The sequence below is a fragment of the Orcinus orca genome, chromosome 10 (assembly GCF_937001465.1).
Source record: "Orcinus orca chromosome 10, mOrcOrc1.1, whole genome shotgun sequence".
Taxonomy (NCBI): Eukaryota; Metazoa; Chordata; class Mammalia; order Artiodactyla; family Delphinidae; genus Orcinus; species Orcinus orca.
In genome coordinates, this window is record NC_064568.1 from 93,045,939 (window position 1) to 93,071,920 (window position 25,982).

At 40.6% G+C, this 25,982-nt stretch overlaps 1 protein-coding gene, 1 long non-coding RNA gene and 1 other non-coding gene across 5 annotated transcripts in view; 2 read left to right on the top strand and 1 right to left on the bottom strand.

The window, feature by feature from the left end:
* Positions 1-25,682, bottom strand: LOC125965680 (uncharacterized). Of its 3 annotated transcripts, none has more exons than XR_007479904.1 (4): positions 25,554-25,682; positions 18,114-19,759; positions 14,672-14,978; positions 1-1,141 (listed from the first exon to the last, which is right to left on the bottom strand). It is a non-coding gene; the product is annotated as an uncharacterized LOC125965680 (long non-coding RNA). The 3 variants fall into 3 exon arrangements; XR_007479905.1 differs by lacking the exon at positions 1-1,141 and adding an exon at positions 13,303-13,837 and having other exon boundaries at positions 14,672-14,892; XR_007479903.1 differs by lacking the exon at positions 1-1,141 and adding an exon at positions 13,303-13,837.
* On the top strand, positions 5,958-6,064 carry LOC117202709 (U6 spliceosomal RNA). Its single transcript, XR_004485198.1, has one exon. It is a non-coding gene; the product is annotated as a U6 spliceosomal RNA (small nuclear RNA).
* ATXN1 (ataxin 1) overlaps positions 11,951-25,982 on the top strand; it is a 409,623-nt gene continuing 395,591 nt past the window's right edge. The window contains exon 1 of the mRNA XM_049716362.1: positions 11,951-11,960. The gene's annotated coding sequence lies outside the window, so the exon portion shown is untranslated. The remainder of the gene's footprint in view (positions 11,961-25,982) is intronic.

Consider the following 25,982-nt stretch of genomic DNA (forward strand, 5'->3'; position numbering starts at 1 on the left):
ACTAACAAGAGAACATAAGCTATCACTCCACCAAAGCCAAGCTATCAAGAAGCCCAGAAACGAAGGAATGTCACTATCAGTGAGTCAGCTGTCAGAGTCTCCAGGCCTAGCACTGATACTATAGAAAAAGGTGACCTTAATCAAATTATTTCACTTCTTTGGGCCTTCATCTGTAAAATGAAAGGGTTGGACTGAATCACCTCCTAAGTGTCCTTCTAATGCTAATGTTTTATAATTCCATGTCAGGAGACCATAAGTGTCCGGTTGGAATGTCTCAGAAATCACCAACCTGGGATATTTCTTACTCTACCGTAAAGAAATCTGAGGATAGCCTGAGTTTATAAAGAACCCAGGCAATCAAGATTTCTCTTCACTGCCCATTCATTTCTTTGTTAATTCAACATTTATTGAACATCTAATCTGTACCAAGCATATAATGCTTTTCAGTTTAGAAATTTCATAAGTGCTGATAAACAATAAGTAAAAAGGACAAAATTCTCTGTGAGGACAATTTGACATATAATTTTCCAAATTTCAGACAGAAACACGGTGACTTCATAGGGGAAAATGCTACAGAAGGTTCTATAAGAACTGCTCCATTCAATTGCATTTAGAAATGGTTATGTAACTGTTACATTGAACAAGTGTGACTCATAGGATGTAATCAATCATAAAGCAACACTTCAAATTTATTCCACAGAGTTAGCACTTTCTCTGCTCTTGGGTGAAATTTAGATCAAATTTTTATTCTTCTAGTCACTTCCAGGAAATATATCCTTTGGTCAGTAATTAACGTGTCTGGATTCATGTCACAGTAAAAACATCGACAGGTTTCTCCCATCCCCATCTCAGCCTCCTACAAAGAGCCACAACTGGGTTAGGAGAGCAACCCATGTGCCCTTTCTTTTCTGATCCCTGCCCCCTGCAGTTTTCAGAAGGTGACTGCACACTTCTCTGTGGTTAGGTTACTGGGAGGAAGATAAGGAGAGGAGCAAGAAAGTTCTTACTTGCCTGGTAGTCGTGTGACGAGCTAGTATCAGAGTTCTTTGGCCTTGACAGATATACCAAGTTGCCTCTCTTGTTGGTTTGTATGAGTTTTCCGGAGATGCTCCAGGGTAGGGCTTCTCTCACCTGGATTTCCCTGCAGATGAGTGGATACATCTTAATATGGCCAATCACTTACTCTTTCCTGGGACCCCAGGAATCTGGTACCAGCTCCATATTTTTGTTCATCTGGTTACCCGTCCAAATGACCCTCTTAGAAAGAATGCAAGGGCTTCCCTGGTGGCGCAGTGGTTGAGAGTCTGCCTACCGATGCAGGCGACCCAGGTTCGTGCCCCAGTCCGGGAAGATCCCACATGCCGCGGAGCGGCTAGGCCCGTGAGCCATGGCCGCTGAGCCTGCGCGTCCGGAGCCTGCGCTCTGCAACAGGAGAGGCCACAACAGTGAGAGGCCCACGTACCGCAAAAAAAAAAAAAAAAAAAGGAAGGATGCAAGATAACCCCATGTCTGCTTTCTCTTGTGAGTGGCCCACATCTGATTCAATGGAACCACTCACATTTTATTTGCCCCCAGAGATTTAGAAAGATTGGTTGCGGGGAGGACACCCAGCCCACAGACGACTCTATACAAAACAACCCTCACGGACTTCCCTGGTGGCGCAGTGGTTGAGAGTCCGCCGGCCGATGCAGGGGACACGGGTTTGTGCCCCGGTCCGGGAAGATCCCACATGCCGCGGAGCGGCTGGGCCCGTGAGCCATGGCCACTGAGCCTGCGCGTCCGGAGCCTGTGCTCCGCAACGGGAGAGGCCACAACAGTGAGAGGCCCGCATACCGCAAAAAAAAAACAAAAAAAAAAACCCTCACCTCGAATCTCTAGTTTTCATTTTTAATGTACTTTGTATTTATTATACGTAAGGGGTTGAAAAGCCATGTAATCAGATTTTGACAACCTGTGTTGCAAATTTTGCAACATGGAGGTCTTATACCTCACTTTAAAATGTGAAATCAATGTCTTAGTGGTTTACCTGAAACTTTCAGTCTTTTACAGTTCTACCTGCCTTGTGATGCCAGAATGACCAGTTTCTAATCCCATCTTTGGTCTAGACTTGCCATATCACGTGACAAGTAGCCTTTTCCTCCCCTAGTTTCATCATCTAAGGGAAAGTTAATATCAAGTCTTTATGTAATTTAAAGTACTTACTTGCATAATCTGGAGATTCCTAGGGCTGCCACAACAAAATACCATACACTGGGTGGTTTAAACAAGTGAAATTTAGTCCTAGCGGCTGGAAGTCCAAAATCAAAGTGTCAGCAAGGCTACATCCCCCCAAAGGCTCTGAGATTAGAATCTGTACTGAGCCTGTCTCCTAGCTTCTTATGGTTACTGTCAGTCTTTCGCTTACAGCTGCATCACTCCAATTTCTCCCTCTGTCTTCATTTGATGATCTTCCTGTACATCCGTGTCTCTGCAGGACCTTCTTATAAGAACACCAGTCATTGGATTTAGGGCCCACCCTAATCCAGTATGACATCATCTTAATTTGACTACATCTGCAAAGACCCTATTTCCAAATAAGGTTATATTCGCAGGTTCTGAGTGATCATGGATCTGCGGGGTGGGGGTAACACTATACAATCCAGTACAGGTACTGTAATATTTTCTATAGAAAGGTTTAATATCAGTGCAAATATGATGTTGCATGGTTTTTTTCCCCCCAAATAATGTTTTTAAAACTAGGGAGATTGCATCAATTTTGGAAAGGCCTATGGAAATGGGTACCTCTGGGTTGCACTGGAGTTCACTGCATAGCGGTAGTCATAATCATAGAGGAATATGACAAAGGAGGCAAACAAACAGCTTAATAAGCATGGGTATGTATCGTATGAGAGAATCAAAGCAAGCTAATAATAGCTACCCTAGAGATGAGCTAGCAGATGCTTTTTCCACAGCTGAATCCTCAGAGGGATGATGTAGTATTTGTTGATTTTGCCATGTGACTTGTAAAAACAAAAGAGATACAAAGAAGACAAATGACATTGTAATTTTGAGTGGTTTGACCGTAACTGCACATACTAAAGTTATCATAGCACTAGTAGTGATGTGTTGTTGTATATACTCATCACTTTTTAAGCCTCTGCAACATTTTAGACAGTTTTCCTGAGAGTATTTTCCCCCCCGTACCAGGTTTCCCCTTTTCCAAAAGTTTGAATGGTTTGTTGGAACCCTGTTCAAATAATGACATAACATCAGGCATAAAACTGAAAGCAACTAAAGGAGAGTTTTCATGTTATCCATCAAAATTGGGTTTTTTTGTTTTTTGGGGTTTTTTTTTGCCGTACGTGGGCCTCTCACTGTTGTGGCCTCTCCCGTTGTGGAGCACAGGATCTGGACGTGCAGGCTTAGTGGCCATGGCTCACGGGCCCAGCCGCTCCGCGGCATGTGGGATCCTCCCGGACCGGGGCACGAACCCATGTCCCCTGCATCGGCAGGCAAACTCTCAATCACTGCGCCACCAGGGAAGCCCCAAATTGGTTTTTTTATACTAACTTCAAATACAGTTTCTTCATGATTTATCAATAAAGTCTATCCTGAGAAAATCTGGACCTTCAGAAAAGTGCAATGAATAGGTCTATTTCCTATCCATATCCTCTTGCTAATCTTGAGGAACTTCTTCCTGGACCTTTGATTTTGCTTGGCCAAGACTGCTTTTTGGAAAATCATATATTTATCCATCTCTGCTCATTCAGTGAGATTGTCATGCAACTTTGGAAACTTGGAGTGACTTCATTAAATAGTATGTATTTCTTATTCAAAATGATTTGAGACATTTTTAATTACTACTTCTCCTTCTGCTTTACATGGAACTTCTTTTCTGACTGTGGCAAATGCTGCCACGTGCCTACCTTTGTATGTACAGCGTCAGTGGGTACTTATCCATTCTTTCACTGCAGACGATTGATGCCAAATTTAAATCTTCCTTTGGGTAATTGTTTTCTTTGTGTCTTACTGTGTTATCGCCTCTTTACTGCAATTTGTATTTTCTTTTGTAAGACATTTGATTCTTGTGAAAGCGTTACGTATGTAATAACGGAAACAACACCCACACCATTACTTAGCTCCTGTGGGCGCTGCCACACTTCTTTCTGTTTTCTTTCTTCTTTTTTGTCTTCTTCTTTTTTCTTTTTTTAATCACCATAAGAATAGTTCTTAGGAATAGAAATGATGCAACAGTCTTAAAGATATAGTCAGTGGTCTATTAATTAGTGGAGAGTAATTTTTATATAAAAATTGGCCTCTGTAACTGACGGCCAACCTGATTGTTGTGAACTTCATACCGTTTTGTGCTGGCTTAAAACACGGTAGCGGATGTGATATGGTTTGTATAATGTTCCACAATAAATTGAGCATGGCAGGACGTATAACACCATCAGTCAAAGTGAAATGGTTATATGATAACCAGGGAAATTATTGAGCTTCCATGTGGACTGGCCTGTTTTGATAAAGTAAGTCAGGCCACAAAGATTTTTCTCCACCTTGGAAAAAGGACCCAAACATACCAGTTATGCAAAACCACTGGGCCCGTTTGTAGTCAGTAGTCGTCCAGGACTTTTAGGATATCTTTTACCTGAAGGGCTCCAAGGGCAATGCTTGGAATCTCAAGGTCTACACACAAGCCGTGCCATGAAGTCCCAGTGTTACAGAAGTTAAGAGAGAGAAGGGGCTGAGGCCTGCTTCCCTCATTCTCTGCTGGCCTTCTTCTCTTTTGTAGGAGACATTGGTGTGCAAGGCAGGTTGGGACCACATCAGCTCAGGCCATGGGAAGGGGGAAGAAGCCAAGATCCAGTGTGACAGAGGGGACAGAGCGTTTGTCTTCAGAAGCTGGCCCATCCCCAGGAGGCAGCAAGGCAGACCAGTGTGCAGCGGTCACAGGGCATGACTAACACAGATTGGGCCAGACTGTTAGGATATCTGAGTGCATCCTCTCTGCCAGCAGTTTTGGAATAAGTCCTGGTGACAATAGTCAAAATCAGGCACAGTTCCAGGTGATTGGTCCAGTCACAGCAGGTCCCCAGCAGAAGCTGAGAAGGGAGTAGAAAAGTACATCCTGCTTCCCAGAGGAATGGGCAGAGCAAGAATTTGGCAAAGCACAAGGACCCGAGCTGAGGAAGCTGGGGTCCAGGGCTAGGATCCAATCCCTGCTGAGAACTGACATGTGTAGCAGAGAAACTGAGGCCAACTGGAGTTCCAAGGCTTTGGCCAAAGTGGTAAGAGAACTCTGAGACTCAGCATCTACAGGAGGAACCAGATTTCCGGGTCTCTAGGCAACCAAACCAGTTTTGTCTATTAATAGGTCTAAGGCTGATGACACCAATCAGGACTGGCTCAGACTGGTTGGGGGCGACTAAGAGCTTCTGGAACTTTAATGTGCATAAGAATTACCTGGGGATCTTGTTAAAATGAAGATTCTGATCGGGTGAGTCTGAGTGGGGCCACTATTCTGAATTTCTAATAAGATCCCAAGTGATACTGCTGGTTTTATAGAAAAGCAAAACTCAGAGAATCCACACTTGCTGTCATGCGCTCCCCCCCCCCCGCCCCCACTGCTCTCCACCCATTTCACCTGCCCAATCAGCTGTCCCTCCTCCCCAGCCCTCTTCCTAGTCATATCTCACCATCTTTTCCTTTTCTTTTCCCCCGTCTTCCCAACCCCTTTGTCCTGCTGCACTGCTCTGTCAAGACCATCAATAGAAAAAGAGTTTCTGTTTAGATACTAGAAGGGGCAAGATAGCAAAAGCCAGAAACATTTTCCCCATTGTCAGCACACAACTAAATGCTTTTATGTTTGAGAGAAATAATTAGTCCAGATTAATCTCTTTTTCAGTCTCATAAAGAGGAAAAAGAATATGTGACCTTTCCCTCCTCATATAATCCAACAGTTAAGAAATTTCTTCTGAATGCTCGCTTTGACAACATATATACTAAAGTTGGAACAGTGCAGAGAAGATGATCACAGCCCCTGTGCAAAAATGACACACAAATTTCTGAAGCTTTCCATATTTTAAAAAAGACATTAAAATAGACATAAATTAATGGAGAAATATACTGTGTTTATGAAAGAGAGGAACCAATATAGTAAAATCTTCAATTCTACTCAAATTAATCTATAAAAAGAATGCAAATCCAATAAAAATCCCAACAGAGTTTTAGTAAAACCTAATTCTTAAATTGAAATAAAAGAGCAAATGGCCAAGAATAGCTCAGAAAAATTTGAAGATAAAGAATAGAGTGGGGAAAAGAAAGAAAACTACAGGCCAATATCACTGATGAACATAGATGCAAAAATCCTCAACAAAATACTAGCAAACAGAATCCAACAGCACATTAAAAGGATCATAGACCATGATCAAGTGGGGTTTATTCCAGGAATGCAAGGATTCTTCAGTATACGCAAATCAATCAATGTGATACACCATATTAACAAATTGAAGGAGAAAAACCATATGATCATCTCAATAGATGCAGAAAAAGCTTTTGACAAAATTCAACACGATTTATAATAAAAACCCTCCAGAAAGTAGGCATAGAGGGAACTTACCTCAACATAATAAAGGCCATATATGACAAACCCACAGCCAACATCGTTCTCAATAGTGAAAAACTGAAACAATTTCCTCTAAGACCAGGAACAAGACAAGGTTGTCCACACTCACCACTATTATTCAACATAATTTTGGAAGTTTTAGCCACAGCAATCAGAGAAGAAAAAGAAATAAAAGGAATCCAAAATGGAAAAGAAGTAAAGCTGTAACTGTTTGCAGATGACATGATACTCTATATAGAGAATCCTAAAGATGCTACCAGAAAACTACTAGAGCTAACCAATGAATTTGGTAACATAGCAGGATACAAAATTAATGCACAGAAATCTTTTGCATTCCTATACACTAATGATGACAAATCTGAAAGAGAAATTAAGGAAACACTCCCATTTACCATTGCAACCAAAATAATAAAATACCTAGGAATAAACCTACCTAAGGAGACAAAAGACCTGTATGCAGAACACTATAAGACACTGATGAAAGAAATTAAAGATGATACAAACAGATGGAGAGATATACCATGTTCTTGGATTGGAAGAATCAACATTGTGAAAATGACTATACTACCCAAAGCACTCTACAGATTCAATGCAATCCCTATCAAATTACCAATGGCATTTTTTATGGAACTAGAACAAAAAATCTGAAAATCTGTATGGAGACACAAAAGACCCCAAATAGCCAAAGCAGTCTTGAGGGAAAAAAACGGAGCTGGAGGAATCAGACTCCTTGACTTCAGACTATACTACAAAGCTACAGTAATCAAGACAGTATGGTACTGGCACAAAAACAGAAATATAGATCAATGGAACAGAATAGAAAGCCCAGAGAGAAACCCACACACATATGGTCACCTTATTTTTGATAAAGGAGGCAAGAGTATACAATGAAGAAAAGACAGCCTCTTCAATAAGTGGTGCTGGGAAAACTGGACAGCTACATGTAAAAGAATGAAATTAGAACACTCCTTAACACCATACACAAAAATAAACTCAAAATGGATTAAAGACCTAAATGTAAGTCCAGACATTATAAGACTCTTAGAGGAAAACATAGGCAGAACACTCTGACATAAATCACAGCAAGATCCTTTTTTACCCACCTCCTAGAGAAATGGAAATAAAAACAAAAATAAACAAATGGGACCTCATGAAACTTAAAAGCTTTTGCACAGCAAAGGAGAACATAAACAAGATGAAAAGACAACCCTCAGAATGGGAGAAAATATTTGCAAATGAAGCAACTGACAAAGGATTAATCTCCAAAATTTACATGCAGCTCAATATCACATAAACAACTCAATCCCAAAATGGGCAGAAGACCTAAATAGACATTTCTCCAAAGAAGATATACAGATTGCCAACAAACACATGAAAGGATGCTCAACATCACTACTCATTAGAGAAATGCAAATCAAAACTACAATGAGGTATCACCTCACACCAGTCAGATGGCCATCATCAAAAACTCTACAAACAATAAATGCTGGAGAGGGTGTGGAGAAAAGGGAACCTTCCTGGACTGTTGTTGGGAATGTAATTTGATGCAGCCACTATGGAGAACAGTATGGAGGTTCCTTAAAAAACTACAAATAGAACTACCATACGACCCAGCAATCCCACTACTGGGCATATACCCTGAGAAAACCATAATCCAAAAAGAGTCATGTACCACAATATTCATTGCAGCTCTATTTACAATAGCCAGGACATGGAAGCAACCTAAGTGTCCATTGACAGATGAATGGATAAAGAAGATGTGGCACACATATACAATGGAATATTACTCAGCCATAAAAAGGAACGAAATTGGGTCATTTGTAGTGAGGTGGGTGGACCTAGAGTCTGTCATACAGAGTGAAGTAAGTCAGAAAGAGAAAAACAAATACCATATGCTAACACATATATATGGCATCTAAAAAAAAAAAAAAAGGTTCTGAAGAACCTAGGGGCAGGACGGGAATAAAGGTGCAGATGTAGAGAATGGACTTGAGGACACGGAGAGTGGGAAGGGTAAGCTGGGACGAGGAGAGTGGCATGGACATATATACACTACTAAATGTAAAATAGATAGCTAGTGGGAAGCAGCTGCATAGCACAGGGAGATCAGCTAGGTGCTTTGTGACCACCTAGAAGGGTGGGATAGGGAGGGTGGGAGGGAGATGTAAGACGGAGGGGATATCGGGATATATGTATACATATAGTTGATTCACTTTGTCATGCAGCAAAAATCAACACAACATTTTAAAGCAATTGTACTCCAATAAAGATGTTAAAAAAAAAGAATAGAGTGGGGGAAAAAAGAAAAAGAGTAGAGTGTGGGAGGAGAGTTCTCACTCTAGAAAAGCTGAAGACTTAATATGTAGTCAGAGTTATTAAAATGGTGTAACAATAGATATTCTATTCAATGTGATCATAAGTGATTTTGATTTTCTTATTTGTGCTTTTTTCCTACCAAATATGTGCTAGTTTTGTGATTAAAAAATAAAGCTTAAAAAATAAATGCTTTGAAAAAAAGGAAATATCTTCTGAAAGGTAAAAAATCAGAATGGTGTCACATATTTATTTTATGTCCCTACTCCCTAAAAATATATCTATACAAAAAAAAAAAAAATTATATATATATATATATATATCCGTACGTGGTATACACTGAATGTGTTTCCACTTGCAGCCCTAAGGGGTCGCCAGTTCCTGGCTTACAGTAAAAAATAATCATATAATGTGAGGCTAGGTTACTTAAACCCGCTCAGAAGTTTTCCGATCTATAAAGCGGTGATATTAATAGCTCCCCCAGTTCAACTCGGAGGATTTGTTGTTGGAATTGTATGAAATATGTGAAACTGCTTAATGAAATATTAAACAAGATACAAATGCAAACTGCTATTACTAGTTAGTATTTGAAATTAAGCAGCTGTAGATTTTAGAGTTTTGAACCATCCATCCTCTGTTCGTTTGACTGGACTCTTTGAAGCCATTTGTGTACCAACAGGTGAAGTGAGTTGGGAAAGCGTAGTTTAAATCACAATTCCTCTCCCCAGGCCACATCTCATTTCACAACTGTTTTTCATCCATTCAATGACTATATTTATTGGGTGCCAATATGTACTAGAGACTGGAGTCACGATGGTGAAACAGACACTGTCCTTGCATGCATGAAGCTTACAGATTAGCAGAGTATTTGTGGACAGGAAAATAGGCACTTGCAAAATAAGGTGACCAGTGCCGTAATGTGGTAAGTCCAGGGTGCCATGGGGCTCTCGTGGGGTCACTGCCCAGGCTTGGATGCTCATAGAAGTTTTCTTCAACCATGTCATGATGAAGAGGATGAAATATGCAGATGATTTAAAAGGTAAAGAAGAACAGTGGAGGATGCTTGCTGATAAGGGTGAGGAGGAAGGGCAGCATGTTCCAGGCAGAGGGAAGAAAACTTTACTGCCCCCAGGGCAAGAAAAGCAAAGGAACTACTTTCTGGTTTTTAAAAAAGTGCCCTGATCATTTTTTGACCGATTTCAATACTTTATAATGTTTCCTAGGCCAGGCGCAGCATGACAAGTAATAGAATACATTTTAGGGTGACCCCCTCCTCCTACCAAGCCTCCGGACCACTCCCCTACTAGCCTTTCCCCTCATTGCCTGGCCTTTCCTTTTGAAAAGATAGCACTGAAGAGGTGGAGAGAGGCTTTTCTCTTTTGAAGCAGCAGCACTGTTAACAGAGAAGGAAAAGTCTCCCATGAGCTATGGCAAAATCCTGCAGATTGGTTTATGAATCGCTGTAGCTTAGGTTAAAGCCACCTAATTTCCTGAAAGACACCCCATGGCTTTAGCCTTCCAGAGGGGCATAAAGCTTGTATGATATTTACTTTTAGTTAAAATTAAATGGGAATTGAAAAAAAACACAGAAAACCCAAAGAGTTTCTTCTGGGAGATTATATTATTAAAGAAAAAAAAAGGCTACAAAGCAATGTGGATAAGATGTATATATTGCATTAAAGAAGGTTTGGGAATATACATATCCAGGTGTTAAAGTGATAACTATCTCTGAATAATTGGATTTCATGCGATTTTATACCCTTTTTATTGTGAAATATGACACACGTTAGGGAAAATGCATGATATATAAAAGTATAATTTAATAAATTTTTATTAAGTGAACCCTCGCCTAACCACTACCCAGATCAATAAACAGAATATGGCCCAGGGGCCCTCCATCCGCCCCTTCCCACTGACAACCCACTCTCTCCCTGCTGCACTTACTTTTATGATAACCTCTTTTTTTTTCTTCTCTTTAGTTTTACCACCTAAGTGTATATTGATGCTTATACGTATTTATCTTTCCCTGTTTTTTGAACTTTAAGTAAATGGGAACATAACGATTTTTTTATCTCTATCTTTGAACATTAGCTTTCGGTCTTTTAACATTAGGTTTCTCAGTTTCATCCATGCTAAGGGTATTGTGGTTCATTCATTTTCAATGCTGTATGGTATTCCAAGGTTAGATATACCACACTTTATCCACTGTACTGCTGATGGGTAGTTTGGCCTGTTTTCAGTTTGGGGCTATCATGAATAGAGTTGCTATTCTTTTGGTGCTCACATGCACATATTTCTATTGGATATGTACCCAGGAGTGGGAATCTGGGTCACCAGATATGCATATCTTTAATAGATAATGCCAGAGAGTTAACCGAACACTGCAGTAGCAATGAACACTTCCTGTAACAGTGTAGGAGTGTCCCCATTGCCCTACACTGAAGTTCTGTGCATTTTTTTCTTTCACTCATCTGAATTTTCTGTTTTTCTCTGTAATAAATATCCATTGGTTTAATTAGGCAAAATGCTTTTCTAATATTTCTTAAATTTGTCTTTCCCAATAGGGATATTATTTTTAAATTTTTAAATTGAAGTAAATCATTCTTACAGAAAAAAGGCACAGATCACAGATGTATGGCTTAATGGATTATCACAAAGAGAACCCACCTCTGTATCCACCACCCAGGTCAAGAAATAGAATTTTCTGGCACCCTAGAAGCCATCTTCATGCCCCTTTCTGGCACAATCCTTTCCCTCCTCATCAAAGGTAAACTATATATTTAGTTCTAACACAATAGATTACTCTTGTGTGGTTTTGAAAGTTATAGAAATGGAATGATACAGCATACCTTATTTTGTGTGTAGCCTCCTTTATTTTCCAATATTGTGAGATTCATCTGCGTTGATATGTGTAGCAGTAATTCGTTCATTCTTTTCTTGCCGCAAGGAAGAAATATTGACCTAAGACAGCTGACCTACTCAGCACTTTTTCAACTCATGGACTGTACTGACCCATGCCACATGTGGATTAGAACACTTTACAGTCATTTGTATTTTTGTTTCTGCACAAATAATAAGCTTTTGGGTTAGAGATGCTGCAGGGAGAATGAATGTGGTACCTCCGCCCCGCCCCCGACCCAGCTGCCCTCTGATTTCTGTAATAATGGCTCCACTTGGAATTGTCTCTCATTGATAATGGATGTTTTCTTTGCCTTCTTCTCCATCTAAAACACAGAACAGTATCACATCCCCAGGCTGCGTACTTTTATGTAAAACAGAGCTGTCACAGGATTTTACTGGAAAGTTGATTTATTTCTGAGGATCATGAGAGTCCAAGGATAAAACTGGCATCTGGCCACAGGGAGAGCCCTTGACCTAGAAGCAGAGACAGCTTCAAAGCTATGTTGGTATATAATGGAACAGGGCACTTTTAACATGAATCATAGCCTCAAAACTTTCTAGGGGAAAAAAAATCCTAAAACTGTCCTCCAAAAGGAAAGGTAAAATCAATAGCTTAGATTTTTTACTCTTTCAGATAAGCAATGCTAAACCCTTCTACACAAAACAGTTGTTGAAATCTAGCTTTTTTTTTTTTTAAAGAACAAAGCGTCAACTGAGCTTGAACTCTTAAAGCAGAATCTTGATATCAATCTATTTTCCTAAAGTAGCCAAACAGGCTTTCAGATGGTAACTCTCTGAAAGGCTGCATGTGAATGTGTAGTAAATGTAATTTTTCTTCTTTTTTTTCTTTAGGCCTTGAGATGTAATTATTAAAGCTGCAGATGTCCCTAGTGATATTAGCTAGATAATCAAATTTGGATCACAGGAATGAAATAACCTAAAGTGTGCCTTCATTACTGCTCTCCTCCAAAGAATTCACTTAATTCTACCCTCCCCCACCCACAAATCTGTAACTAGACAACGGAGATAGTAAAATTAGCCAGAGGGGTCAAAATGGTCAAATTGATTCTCAAAGCAGAGAATGCCATGTTTAAACACAACAGGTAAAAATTTCCCCACCACAAAAATAGAAAAGAACATTGATGAAATCACAAGCAGAAAAAAACAAATCAAAATGCTGAACAGAACTGCCAGATTAGGAGACCTTATTGCTAAAGTAGCTATGAAGCGTACCGATTAGCTTTCTTAAAAAAAAAAAAAAAAAAAGGTAAAAATAACATTTCTTAAATAGCTGATTGAGAATAGTTTTTATTAGTAAACATATGTACCCACTAGAAAAATTATCTATGAACGTATAGGTCATTTGAACAAGAATATAATCAGTCTTGTAGAAACTTAAACTAAGCAAAATCAAGATTTTATCAAATTGAGCAGTTCTTAAGTGTTTTTGTATCCTTTCTTTCACTAAGAAGATAAAAATCCCCTTTCGTTCCCACCCACCCTTCTCTTGAATGGAGGCTAGGAGAAATTCTTCGACCAGAAAGGCTCAGGGTAGGAAGTTATTGCATAAACTCCCTGTTCTCTTTTGCCAATGCTTTTTAATCCCTATGTACCAATCTCCCCTGCTATTTCACGACAAGAGGATCCCAGCTGTGCCAGATTGTGTGATAGCTATATAATCTAGACACAATCCACAGGGGTTTAGAACAGAAATTAACAAATATATGTAAGCCTGAAACCTTAGCTATAAAGAATATCTACCAGTTTCCCAAACATTCATAGACCAGTCAGAGATTCCATCATCTTGCTTTATAAAAACCCAAGAGTGAAGATTACTATGAGAAAGGTCTTCTAGAATTAGATCTTGCTTATCACAGAAATGTCCACCTTCTGTGGGTGCTAAAGCAGAACAAACATTGAACTGAGAAATAGATGTCTTGGGTTCCAGTACTGAATCTGCCATCAACCAGTTGTATAATCTCTGCCAATTTCCTGCAACTCTTTGGCGGAGATTCCTGTCTATAAAATGAAAAAAAAAAAAAAAAAAAAGAACTAGATTCTGTAAGGATCCTTCCAGGTCTAGTAGTTGTGTAAGTGATATTTCTAGACCACAATTAAGTAACAGACCACCCTCTCCCCATTATTCCACATCCACTTGCATTCATCAACACTTTTTCTTTCTTGCTGTTGCACTGGGAGACGGTGTTGGGACTGGGAACCTAACTCATTTCCTGGTACCCATCTCAGGTCATGTCTTAGATGTGGAGTCAACTGAATATGCTTTAGCATCCTATCTCCTTAGGTTCCTCTTAGAGCAATCCATTATCATATTTGGTCCTTTTTCTGGCATTGGAATTCCCATGCTATTCTATGGAAACATTATGCCAAAATGAAAAGTATGAGAATGGCTAAGTATAGCGCTCCAGGCTGCCATATATGTTTGTGATGCTCCCTGGAAAATTTGGAATCCATAAGTAAATGGATCATACTCCTTTTAACCTTTGAGAGTTACCACGTAGATCATGTCAATGTTTAATACTTGTAACTAGAGCTCGGAGGACAATTTGAAATAGTACGTTTTAAGACATCATCAATGAGACCTGACATGTGAGAGAATCTTCCTGCACTAAGAGCTACAGTGAATGCCACATGGAGGAGCTGCAAACTGGGAGCAAATCCACTCCATCCTACTATGAGCCCTTCCTGTTTTGTCAGCCAGCACGGTTTCCTAAATCTCAAATTGCAGCCGAACTGTTCTGCAATTCCATGGCTAGCTATTTTGGGAGCCTAACACAGCAGGACAAATGTGTACAAGTCCACACAGTATGACAGAAGAATTAAAAATGTATTTACCATCTGTTGGTAGTTTCCTTGTGGGGCTCTTTTCTTTTCCTCTCCTGAAGCCACGAATCGGGTCTTCTTACTTCCTGCTGTCCTCAGAGAGCAGAGTTCTGTCTTCAGATCTTTGGAAATGCAGGGCTTTTTTCCCCCTCCTTTAAATTTCCCAGACTGTTGAACTCTCGAAGTATTTCCGCTTCCAGGATCGTTTCCCTCAAATATAAAGTGGAGTGAGTCTGTGAAGAGGTGGTAGTGTTTTATACTTTTTTGTGTGGCCAGGTTACTTTCAGATCCTACACCTGAGTTCTGGTCACAGTGGCCTCTGGGAAGTTCAAGGGTGGAACAAGAGAAGTCAAACACAGGTCAACTGAAAGGAAATTAAGTCCTTCAGTTATGGGAATTCATGTGGGCCCTTTACAATCTATTTTGACCTTACTATAGTGGGATGTACCAGATTTGAGTCAAAATTTCTAATAGGAAAGGGTCCTTGAATGTGACCATGGACTTCAAGTGAGAGTCATTCCAGCCATGTAGCAGTGTGGATAAAAAGTCATAAGCTGGAGTATAGTTTTGTTAGTTGGGTAACCAGTTAGGTTGCTCTGAAGCCACTTGGTTTATGTAGGAATATTCAATCCTCAATAAGAATCACTAGCTTTCATTTCTGAGATACATGTATTATTCACTCAAAAATAAAATCTAATAGAAATTAGTATTAAAAATGTTGCTTTAGCCAAAATATTACAATATTACACTGCAGTGTTATGACTCCACCTGGCCTATTTCATTCAGGTAATGACTTGTTAAAAATTCTCAGGCTACGTAGGTGGATAACTTCACCTTGAAACCAGTGCTGGGTGACCTTGGACCTTGGGCAGGTCCTTTAAACTCCAAGCCTCAGTTTGATCATCTAAGAAATGGGAAGCATGATCTTCACCTCACCGGACTGTGGTGGGGATTTAGATGAAACGACACGTGCAAAACCCTTACCATGTTGCCTGGCATAGAATAGGAGCTTGATAAATGGTAGCTTTTAAAAATGATGATTATTGGAAGCTGTAGCTGTGCTACTTTGTTTGTTCTCAAAACTTGCTGTCACGTTTGTACATGATTTTCAATTCTGGTTTCAAATTTTGTGTTTTAAAAATTCTTCACAAATCTGAGTCTGAATGTGAAATTCAGCTCATTCCAACTCAGCCTTACTAGGTATACCAGATATAATTAAGTCAAAGATCAAGTAAACAGAACATCTACCATAGTGTGGACAAGATGCATTGGTTTTGGATTAGCTTCTAATGAGGGAATTGTTGTGCTGGAGCTTAAGGCTTTGCACATAGTAGGTCCTGAAAAATATTACTGATTCATTAATTCATTTAATGGTTGATGAATCTTTAGTGGGTGTCTGTCATGTGCCAAGGACTCTTCTAGATGTTCGAGGTTTATCAGTGCCTAAGACAGACACAACCTCTGCTCTGCTGACAGTAAACAAACTAAAGGAAATGACTCTGAATGTTCTAAGGTAATATACTGATGGAATAATAGAGCAGAGCAAGGTGGATCAGGAAAGTCAGGGGGTACAATTTTAAGTAGGGTGGTCAGATGCGGTACGTGGGCCTCTCACCGCCGCAGCCTCTCCCGTCGTGGAGCACAGGCTCCGGACGCACAGGCCCAGCATCCATGGCTCACGGGCCCAGCCACTTCACAGCACGTGGGATCCTCCCGGACCGGGGCACGAACCCATGTCCCCTGCCTCGGCAGGCGGACTCTCAACCACTGCGCCACCAGGGAAGCCCCTGGGAGATCTTTAGTTTGCTTTTTTTTTTAAGAAAAGAAGACTGAAGAAGGCGAGGGAGTGAGCCATGTGGATATTCAGGGAGAAGCATTCCAAGTGAGGCATCAGCAAGTAGAAAGGCCCTGACGCAAGGGAGCACCTGGCTTGTTTGGGGCTGGAGCTGTAGGAGGGAGGGGAGAGAGGACATGGGATCTGGAAGACAGAGGGCACCCTGATTGTGTGGGGCCTTGGAGGCCATGGGAGGATTTTGATTTTGACTCCAAGTGGAAGAGAGACATCAGATGCTTTGGAGCAGAGCTGTGGCATCACCTCATGCAGATGCTCAACTATGGCCTGAGCCGGACATGGTGGAAGCAGAGAGATGATTTAGGAGGTCAGTGCAATCGTCCTGATGAAGGGTGGTGGTGGTTCATCTCCAGTGGTAGCAGCCCAAATGGTGAGAAATGGTCAGATTCTGGATACAGAAGGGACAGCCAACTGGATTTTGGGGCAGATTGGATGTGGGGTGTGAAAGACAGGAGTCAAGATGCTTTTTGGCCTGAGCAGTTGGAAGGATGGAGCTGCCATTTACTGAGATGTGTGTGCAAGAACTGTATGGTCCGTCTCTTGGTGACTGTTAGAGAAGAGATACCTCGGGATTCTGGGCTCAAGTGTAAGGCCTCCCTCCACCTTCTGGGGAAAACCTCGTGAAACCAATGAGCTTCCAGTTGTGCTTTTGGAAGATGAGACTCAGAAAGACTGAGGTGTTCACAAGCACTTTTATAAGACTCGAGTGAACAGTTTAAAACAAAGCAGCAGTTTTTGGGGTTGTATTTCCTCCTCCGTGCCAAACAATTGATTTGGCTTTTTTAGTCTCTTCCTCACCCCACTCCACACATTGAAATGCCACTTCTGAAGAGGAGAGCAGCAGGTGCATCCTGGCACCAGTAGACGGAGCCAGGGAGCCCTGGGAAGACCTTTGAGCTGAGGCCCAGTCTGGGAGGACACCACCCTCTCTCAGACCTGCAGCAACGTCTGAGCCTCTGGGCCAGAGGCCAGATGTTGCTGGGAGGAGGGGGAGGTGCTTCTAGAACTCTCTTGACAACTTTCCTATTCCACTGAAACTTTTGTATATGGGTACTGTCATAGCTAAAAGACCAAATATGCATCCAGAACTGATTACCTATGTGTATCTATAGAGGAGAGTGGGCCATATATGTAAATAAAGAGAAGAAAGAAGAATGCAACAGAGCTGTCACCACGGCTCTCGTAAAAAGGGTGTATGAGTTTCCTGGGGCTGCTGTAACAAATAAGCCCAAACTGGGTGGCTTAAAACAAGAGAAACAGGGCTTCCCTGGTGCCGCAGTGGTTAAGAATCCGCCTGCCAATGCAGGAGACACGGGTTTGAGCCCTGGTCTGGGAAGATCCCACATGCCGTGGAACAGCTAAGCCCGTGTGCCGCAACTACTGAAGCCTGTGCTCTAGAGCCCACAAGCCACAACTACTGAGCCCGTGCTCCGCAACAAGAGAAGCCACTGCAGTGAGAAGCCCGTACACTGCAAGGAAGAGTAGCCCCCGCTCGCTGCAACTAGAGAAAGCCCGCATTCAACAACGAAGACCCAGTGCAGCCAAAAATAAATAAATAACAAAACAACACAAAACAAAAACAAGAGAAATATATTCTCTCACAGTTCTGGAGGCTAGAGGTCCAAAATCAAGGTGTCAGCAAGGCTTTGCTCCCTCTGAGGCTCTAGGGAAGGATCCTTCGTTGCCTCTTCTCGCTCCTGGTGGTTGCTGGCCATTCTTGGCTTTCCTTGGCTGGTGGCAGCATAACACCAAGCTCTGCCTCTGTCTTCCTGTACCCTTCTTCCCCGCCCTGTGTCTCTTCTGTGTTTCTGTGCGTCCTCTTCTTAGGAGGGCAGCAGTCATATTGGACTCAGGATCCACCCTAATCCGGTAAGGCCTCATCTTAACTAATTACATCTGCAAAGACCCTATTTCCAAATAAAGTCACACTCACTTTCCTGGGGCCTAGGACTTCAATATATCTTTCGGGGAACACAGTTCAACCTATGACAGAGGGCAACAGGAACTCACGTAGAGAACTGACCAGTGGGGGGAGCCACAGAAATGGAGCAATAAAAGGAAAACAGTTACATGTGAAATCGTAAGTGGAGGTCAAATGGGTTTGGGAGTAAAGGAAATATTAGATAAGAGACGCTCTCACTTAGGATAATCTCCATCTGTGCTTATGGCCCTGATTTTTTTCTGTCAGAGTTAAGAAGATATATATTGTATAAATAAAAAGAATAAGAAAATAGCACTTCTCTGACTCACACATTGGGCAGAGCTGCAAAGTCTTGTGATAATCAGGGAAGACTTGCAGAAGTGCTGGTGCTTGAGCTGGGTCCTGGAGGGTGGGGAAAGATCGCCATGCAAAGAAGGGCTTCCCAGGTAGAGAGAAAGTATATGCAAAAGCACAATGTTGTCTAGGTGGTCCACTCTTTACTGCCTTAAGTGGGGTGAAAAGGTCTCTAAAAGCAAGGCCCAGATTGTCTACTTAATCTGTATTACTCAGAAACGGTATTAAAGAAATGAAGGGGCAAGAATGTTTCTGGTTTTAATATTAAATGCACAAATCAGCACACAGTAACCTGAAAGAACATTCGGAGCATCTCTAAGGCAGAGTTCATTCTTGGACACATTTGCCAAAGCACAAATATGGAAACCCCACCCTCAGCCAGATCTGAAGAAATCAAAAGGCTGATGTGGTATAAATTCCTCTGCCCTGATTGCATAAAGGAGATCTGCCAACATTTTTGTCTCTGATATATTCCTTTCTGCACAAAGAGCTGAACTGGGTTCTTAAAAACCTGATCGTGAACTGCGATAGGCAATTCTGAATCCCCACCAGGATCTAGGAAAATTAACTCCTCACTGATCTTCCTAGATAAGCACCCCAGCTCCCCACTTCTGAGATCTGCATCGGGATCTGCCTAGGTTTCTGTCACAGAGCAACTCCCTTTTTTGGCATAAGAATGTACAGGATGCCTGTAAAGTTCACACTGGGTCATCTAAGTCTCTTTAAATGCGGGATGATTCATTGCTGGGGGTGGGGGAGAGAGGAGAGTGAGGGGGAAGGAAGTGCTGAGCAGAGGGGCGGAGCAAAGTCATTATGAAATTGACTGCAGAAAAGCTCCCGCTGGGAGTGCTGGGGTCACATGTTCTTACTATTGGTATTTCAGCTACAACTTTTAAACCAGAGATGGGGGAGGGGTTGGAAGGCATCACCTTGTAACTTGATCGGCTTTCAGAGGAGATGCATCCGATGATACCTGGCATATTGATTAGAATTACAGCGGAGGATTAATGTCTCTTTTTATCTGACAAAGAAGAAAAGCTCTCCTATGACAGTACGGTTAGCAGCCTAAGAATCTGGCTGTAGTGGTATGAGTGAACAATTTGTCTTCTCCTACTTGATTTACTCCCATTCTAGCTGACAGGGTCTCCCATTCTGTGCATTCATTTTGTACTTAAAAAGGGATTGTTTGTAATTTACTGTTGAAGTCTGAGTGCTATTATTCTGCTCCGTCAGAAAGCATCTGTGACAGGCGCTATCACTTCATGTCTGTGCCATGGCACAGAGCAAATCCGGATCTGCAGTCATCAGTCTTGAGAGCCCCCCCAAAGCCGCCCAGCAGTTATACTTTGGAGAGGCCTGACGGACACGGGTTCTGCAAATGCCGAACTGCCTGACAACCCCTGCTGAAATCCTGACACGGACAGTCTCCTCTAGCTGTTTATGTCAAAAAGCGAATTGCCAATGCATTTTTCTCTGACTCTTCCTCTTCGGGGTAAACTTGGTAAATTCCTCATAAAACAGTTGTCTTAAACCCTGACCCTCATTTGGATCAGCTTTTCCTAGCCGGTATTGACTCAAGAAAAATAAAGTAACTGTGAGAGCTTATGCTATGTATTTTAATGTCATGAAGTTAGAACAACGATTTGATGGGGTTTTTTAGTCTGTTGTTGCCCCTGATCTTAGTTTGAAGGCACCCTAAGCTTTACCCTCACAACCCATCAACTATCACTATCTTAAGTGTAAACAGTGGTGGCTTTGGGCTCTGATTTTATTTTATTTATTTATTTTTTGGGGGCTCTGATTTTAATTTGGAAAATGTATTTCTTTTGAGGAAACAAAATGCCAAGTTGTTAATGAAATGCTTTTAATAGATTTCCAAATGCTTGTGGCCAATACCAAGCAAAGTTCAACTCACTCATTCCAAGCCTTAAAATGTTGTTCATTTTCTTTTCATGTAAGAAGAACTATGTTCTATAGATGATTAAGACCACAAACTCTTGTTATTTCATAGGTCATTGCATTACGTTCAATGTCGGACATAGTTACATTAGTGAAAATGTGTCTAGGTCTTGCTTGCAAAATAAATAACAACGGTTAAAAATCATCTCATTTCCTTTTGATGTGTCCTATTATACTAAATATATTAGAAACTGTTTAACAAACAAACAGATTTCCTTTTGGTGGCTTTGATTTGTTTTCTAGTGAAGTAGCAATAGTATACTTTTCATTATCCATGCCCAAAGCCATCTGTCATTAAAAGGTATCACCCCCAGCCATTCAGCCTGTAACCAGCTGTAACTTCAGAAGGCTTGTGCTTTCTAAAACAGAGCAAAATTTCCATTAGCTTTCCAGGCTGGCAAAGTATTTGAGGACTCCCCCACCCCACCTCAAGAGACTGAATCTAACGAATTTTTAGTCTAACAGATAAGCCTAACAGATTTTTGTTTTCCAGGCCCACATCAGGTCTACCAAGGAGATTATGCCTTCACCAATAGCTTACTCTCAGAGATCATTTTAACAGGGGGTAAGGTGCATGTTCTATACTGCAAGGGGGAAACCTCAGGAAGGCAGAAAAGTAATTAAGTTACTACTACACTACTGCCAAGAGCCATGCCTAAGGTCTCCAATTATGGGTTCTTAGAACTAATTCCTTCACCTTCCCAGCCCCATTGTTAATACCAGGGGTGTCCACTAGAAATGTAATGGACACATGTCATTTTAAATTTTATAGTAGCCACATTAAAAAGTAAAAAGAAACAGGTAAATTAATTTTAACAAGATTTTTATTTAACCTAATATATGCAGAATATTTTCATTTTAATATTTAATATATGTATATGTGCATATGTATGCGTGTGTGTGTGTATGTTCTAAGTCTTTAGAATCTAAGGTAGATTTTACAATTACAACCCATCTCAAGTGCTTAATAGGCATATCGGACAGTACAGACCTATATACTAAAGCATTTGTTTTTAATTGTAGACAGAATCTTATTTAAAATTGCCTAATGTGTGTACTCTTAAGTCATAAACTGTTGGCAGATGTTTAAATACAATGATTTTAATTTTACTCTTGACTATTGGTGATGTCACTTTCATTACCCGGAAGCCTGGGCTGCTATAGTTTGGTGGAGGGTCAAGAAAGCTGATTCAGAAGCATGTCCTTTAAGAGTCTCTGTGCCTCAAACAGAGCCCGGTGACTTCAGTTTGGGTGTGGCGAGCTGACCTCAGAGTCTATTGTGTGAGTGGTTTTCACTTCTGTTTTTAGTTTATTTTGCTTTTCTGGTCTCTCCAGCTTTATTTGGAAGTACAATCTAAGGAAAGTATATTGGTTTTGCAGGCACACTATGATTTGCTCAGATTTTTAAATGACATATGTGGGCTAACACCCTCCTTATAATACCATGGTTAAAGGTCTGTCAGTGTATCCATTAAAAATTCAACTTTGGGGTATTTATTACACAGCCATAACAAATTGCTCCAGGCCAAAATTTGGCAAATCTTTCTTTAGCATAGGAGGAAATTCTTTTTAACAATTTTTTAAGAAGCTATAAATAATTAAATGTTTATCATTTAAATTCACTCATGTGATTTTGTTTTTTTGGATAGACAAGGCATTCAGACAAAACATATGTTGTAACTTTACATTTTGTTTTACAAATTTGCAGTATTAATATTAGCTTTATAAATAACTTTGCCGATGATTTACACAGTTGCCCTCCCACCACCCAAATTTTTAATGATCCTAGTACTTGATTCTCATATTTGGAAGTCGGATCAATATACTGATTCTGAAAGGTACTGGATCAATCAACTACGAATCTTTAAGTTTCATCATGGTAAAAACAGACATTTTTCAAAAGATAAGGTTTGTTTTGCTGTGAACTCACTGCAGACGGAAATGTCTTACTCATCTTTATATTCTCAGGGCCTAGTTATTGTAAATGCACAGTGAACGGCTGGTGGTAAATAAGTGATAAACACATAAAAAACATAGCTCAAGAATGAAGACTGTCTCTATTCGTAAGTCTCATTTAAATATTCACTTATTAAATACTCACTATCTAATAACTTTGAAAAATCTTTGAAACTGTAAAGACCTCTATGATTTCCCTCATTTCTGAACAACTCAATGGATTATTGTTATTACTGAATGACCCAATGCTATGCAGGCACGAGCCAGTTCCAAAACATCCTGTCTTATCCACCTCCTGGGAGCATTTGAAGATGCAGTGTGGAAGGGCTGTAAAAAGTATGAAAAGCTACAAAGGTGCAATTGAAATGTAAATCCTCTCCACTGCAAACATGAAAGATAAACCCCTAAAATTACTGTGAAAGTCAACATGGTGAGAAGTACCTATACTTTTACCAACATATTTGACTCCAAATGAAGTGAACTTATCTGATGTAGTATTGGGTTAACTGACCCCCAAGGTTTTTAGATAAACAGGAGTGACTCTCACTTGCCTTACTCTGTGTTGTGTATCTTTATTTTTCATTGCAGAAAAGCTAAGGCATCTTTTTCAAGTATGACTACCGAGGTCCACTTTCTTTTAAGAATTCAAGCCTAAAACTCGAAATAATTATATCTATATTCTATTTAACTTCCAATCCATTCAATCATTTAGTTGTTACAAGCTGCTGAGCCGTTTGTGTTTGCTTGTCTTTGTTTTGCTTTGAACTATGTAAGAGGCTACTTCCAATGAAGACATATACTACATTTAAAAAGCCCTTACAATGTGGAGGGCCCGTACACTTGCTTTATTAAGTACTCTTGTGCTCCCTCTGCTGCCCTGAAGAAAAGTTTCATGTTCAAGACCCTGGTATATTCCTTACAGAGTGTTCTCTTGGCAATGATGATGCAGATTTGTACATAAATCAGGGCCCTTCTGAAATGCAGTACTATTTGACCAAAGCATAAAATGTAATAATTTTTCATTTTAAAAGTGCAAATTAATAAAAGGGGAAGGGAATAAAAAAGAATAAATAGAATTAAGTTCTGCATCTGTGGCCAAATTCATCTAGACAGAGCCCTGTAGTATAGACAGTGTTCTTCCTACTATAATGCACTCAGGAATCACTGTGGGGTGGGTGGGGGGGCGGGGAGAAGGGAGCTGGTTGAAACACACATTGGGATTCCGTAGGTCTGGGGTGGAACTCTCATTCTGAATGTCTAAAAAGCTTCCAGATGCTGCTGGTGCTGCTTTGAAGACTATGCTTTTAGAAGCAAGATGTGATATGTAATTGTATGATATAAAATATACTTGATAGGCCATTTTAAACCTTCAAAAGTAGACATTACCAAAACAGTGAAGTAGATATAAGAGTGTTTAAGCAATGCAGAACCCAGATTAGGAGGATGGCTCAGCGAGCCTTATTTCTCAATTTCCTTTAATTTCAAAGTTCGACTTACACTTGCCTGAATATAGTATCAGGTTTATGACTAGGAGCATAGTACTACATCTTTGCTTACTGGCTTCTTGAAAACCCTGCTCTTCTTTCATTGAGTTTTTTTTTTTTTTTTTTGCATGAGAAAGTATTGTTTTTAAAGAATCAAGGCCAGTTACTTGTGACTGTACATTTAAAGTTTTGCCACCTGAAACGACAACATTTCAGTACTAAAGGTAGTGAAACTGTATCATAAGTATTATGTTTATGTTGGACCTTGCAAGAAGAAATAGTTACAAATTTTAATGGCAGTTTCTGGCTTTAACCTTAATGCCTAAGTAAGTAAATGACACAGTTCTTAATTGTTCTGTTTGGGTAATAAATGTATTTAGCTTCCTTGAGGGAACATTTAAATTAACTGACTCACTTGAATCTGAGTTATGTGTTTTAATGTGTTGAAGGTTGTTAAAATATGTAATAATGAAAATATTGCTTTTTTTAACCCCAAATTCTCTAAATGTAAGATGTCTAAAAATAGAGTGGAGGTGGATGGGACAGTCTGCAGATTAGGAGTTGGAATGAAAACATCTCAGTTAAGCCAGAAACTTGGCAACCAATATTTTCTGTTATAAAAATATTTTAGATGAATTAATTTTTTTATGAAAGCTGTCTGAAACTGAAATGAAGAGCAGAAGTTCTCTGTTTATTCACAGGCCAGTAATAATAATACCTGCCTCAAAAAGCATACGTCTTTTTCGTGCAGAGCTAGCAGCTTCTGCTCCTTTCAGAAACCGGCACTGCCGAGGGGGGAAAGATACATTACTACCCGGTTGCGTTCTGAGATATTAACCTTCACCTTGATAATGCTTGTCAGGCAGAGCCTTTTCAGGAAACTGATTTTAATTGTCCACTAGAGGCTGTAATGAGACCAACAATGTCACTTTAGACCAACCTGGGGCTTAAACTGTAACCATCATTGATTTTTAAGTGAAAAAAAAAAAAGTTGTAGAAACGAGTAAACAGTAGTAGTAGGTTCTTTAAAAATAGCCATGTATATGTGCATGGTATTTCAAAATGTGAGAAAAAAAATGATTTCCGGGGCTCTACACCTTCCTAGCTAGGGTGCTGATTTTTATTTCTGCAGCACCTTGGCTCTATAATACAGTTGTTTAAAAGCTGACACATTTCTGTTGGTGATTCTGTATCCTGCTTCAGTTGGTGACTAACCGTTAGGTCATAAGTAAATTCAGCCAAAAGGTTTCTCAAATACAGCTTCCAGTCAAGTGGAGGCTTCCAGAGAAAAACACGTTGTAAGGATCGTATTTATAGACACTTGGTTCTAAGCACCTGAAAGAGGTCAAATGCTGCCCCGACACCTACCGGTCTTCCAGAATTATCTGCAGCCAGGAAAACGCCGCACTGAGCTCCCTTTAGCATGGCCGTGCCTTCTCTTCCTCCAGGTGCCACACCTGTTGGCCAGGTACCACCCCTCCAAAGAAGAGTCCTTCCCTTCCAGCTAACGCCTGGCGGTGGTACCCACGGAGGGACGGGGTGCCGAGGAGTTGAGAACCGCACTTAAATTTGAGTCCAGAGGAAGTTCTCCGGCGCGGATTCACGAGAACTGCCATCTGATGCTCGGTTTGCTTTCTCTATCTCCTACACTGGTTGCCTCATTTCCGATGAAATTAATGATCCCGAATTAGCGGCGAGAGGAGTGCGCGGATCGTCTACCCAGGGTAAAGCTGGGTAGTTCCATACCCAGAGCAGATTTCCGGACCTGCAGAAAGAGAAGGGAGAGCAGGGAGGTCA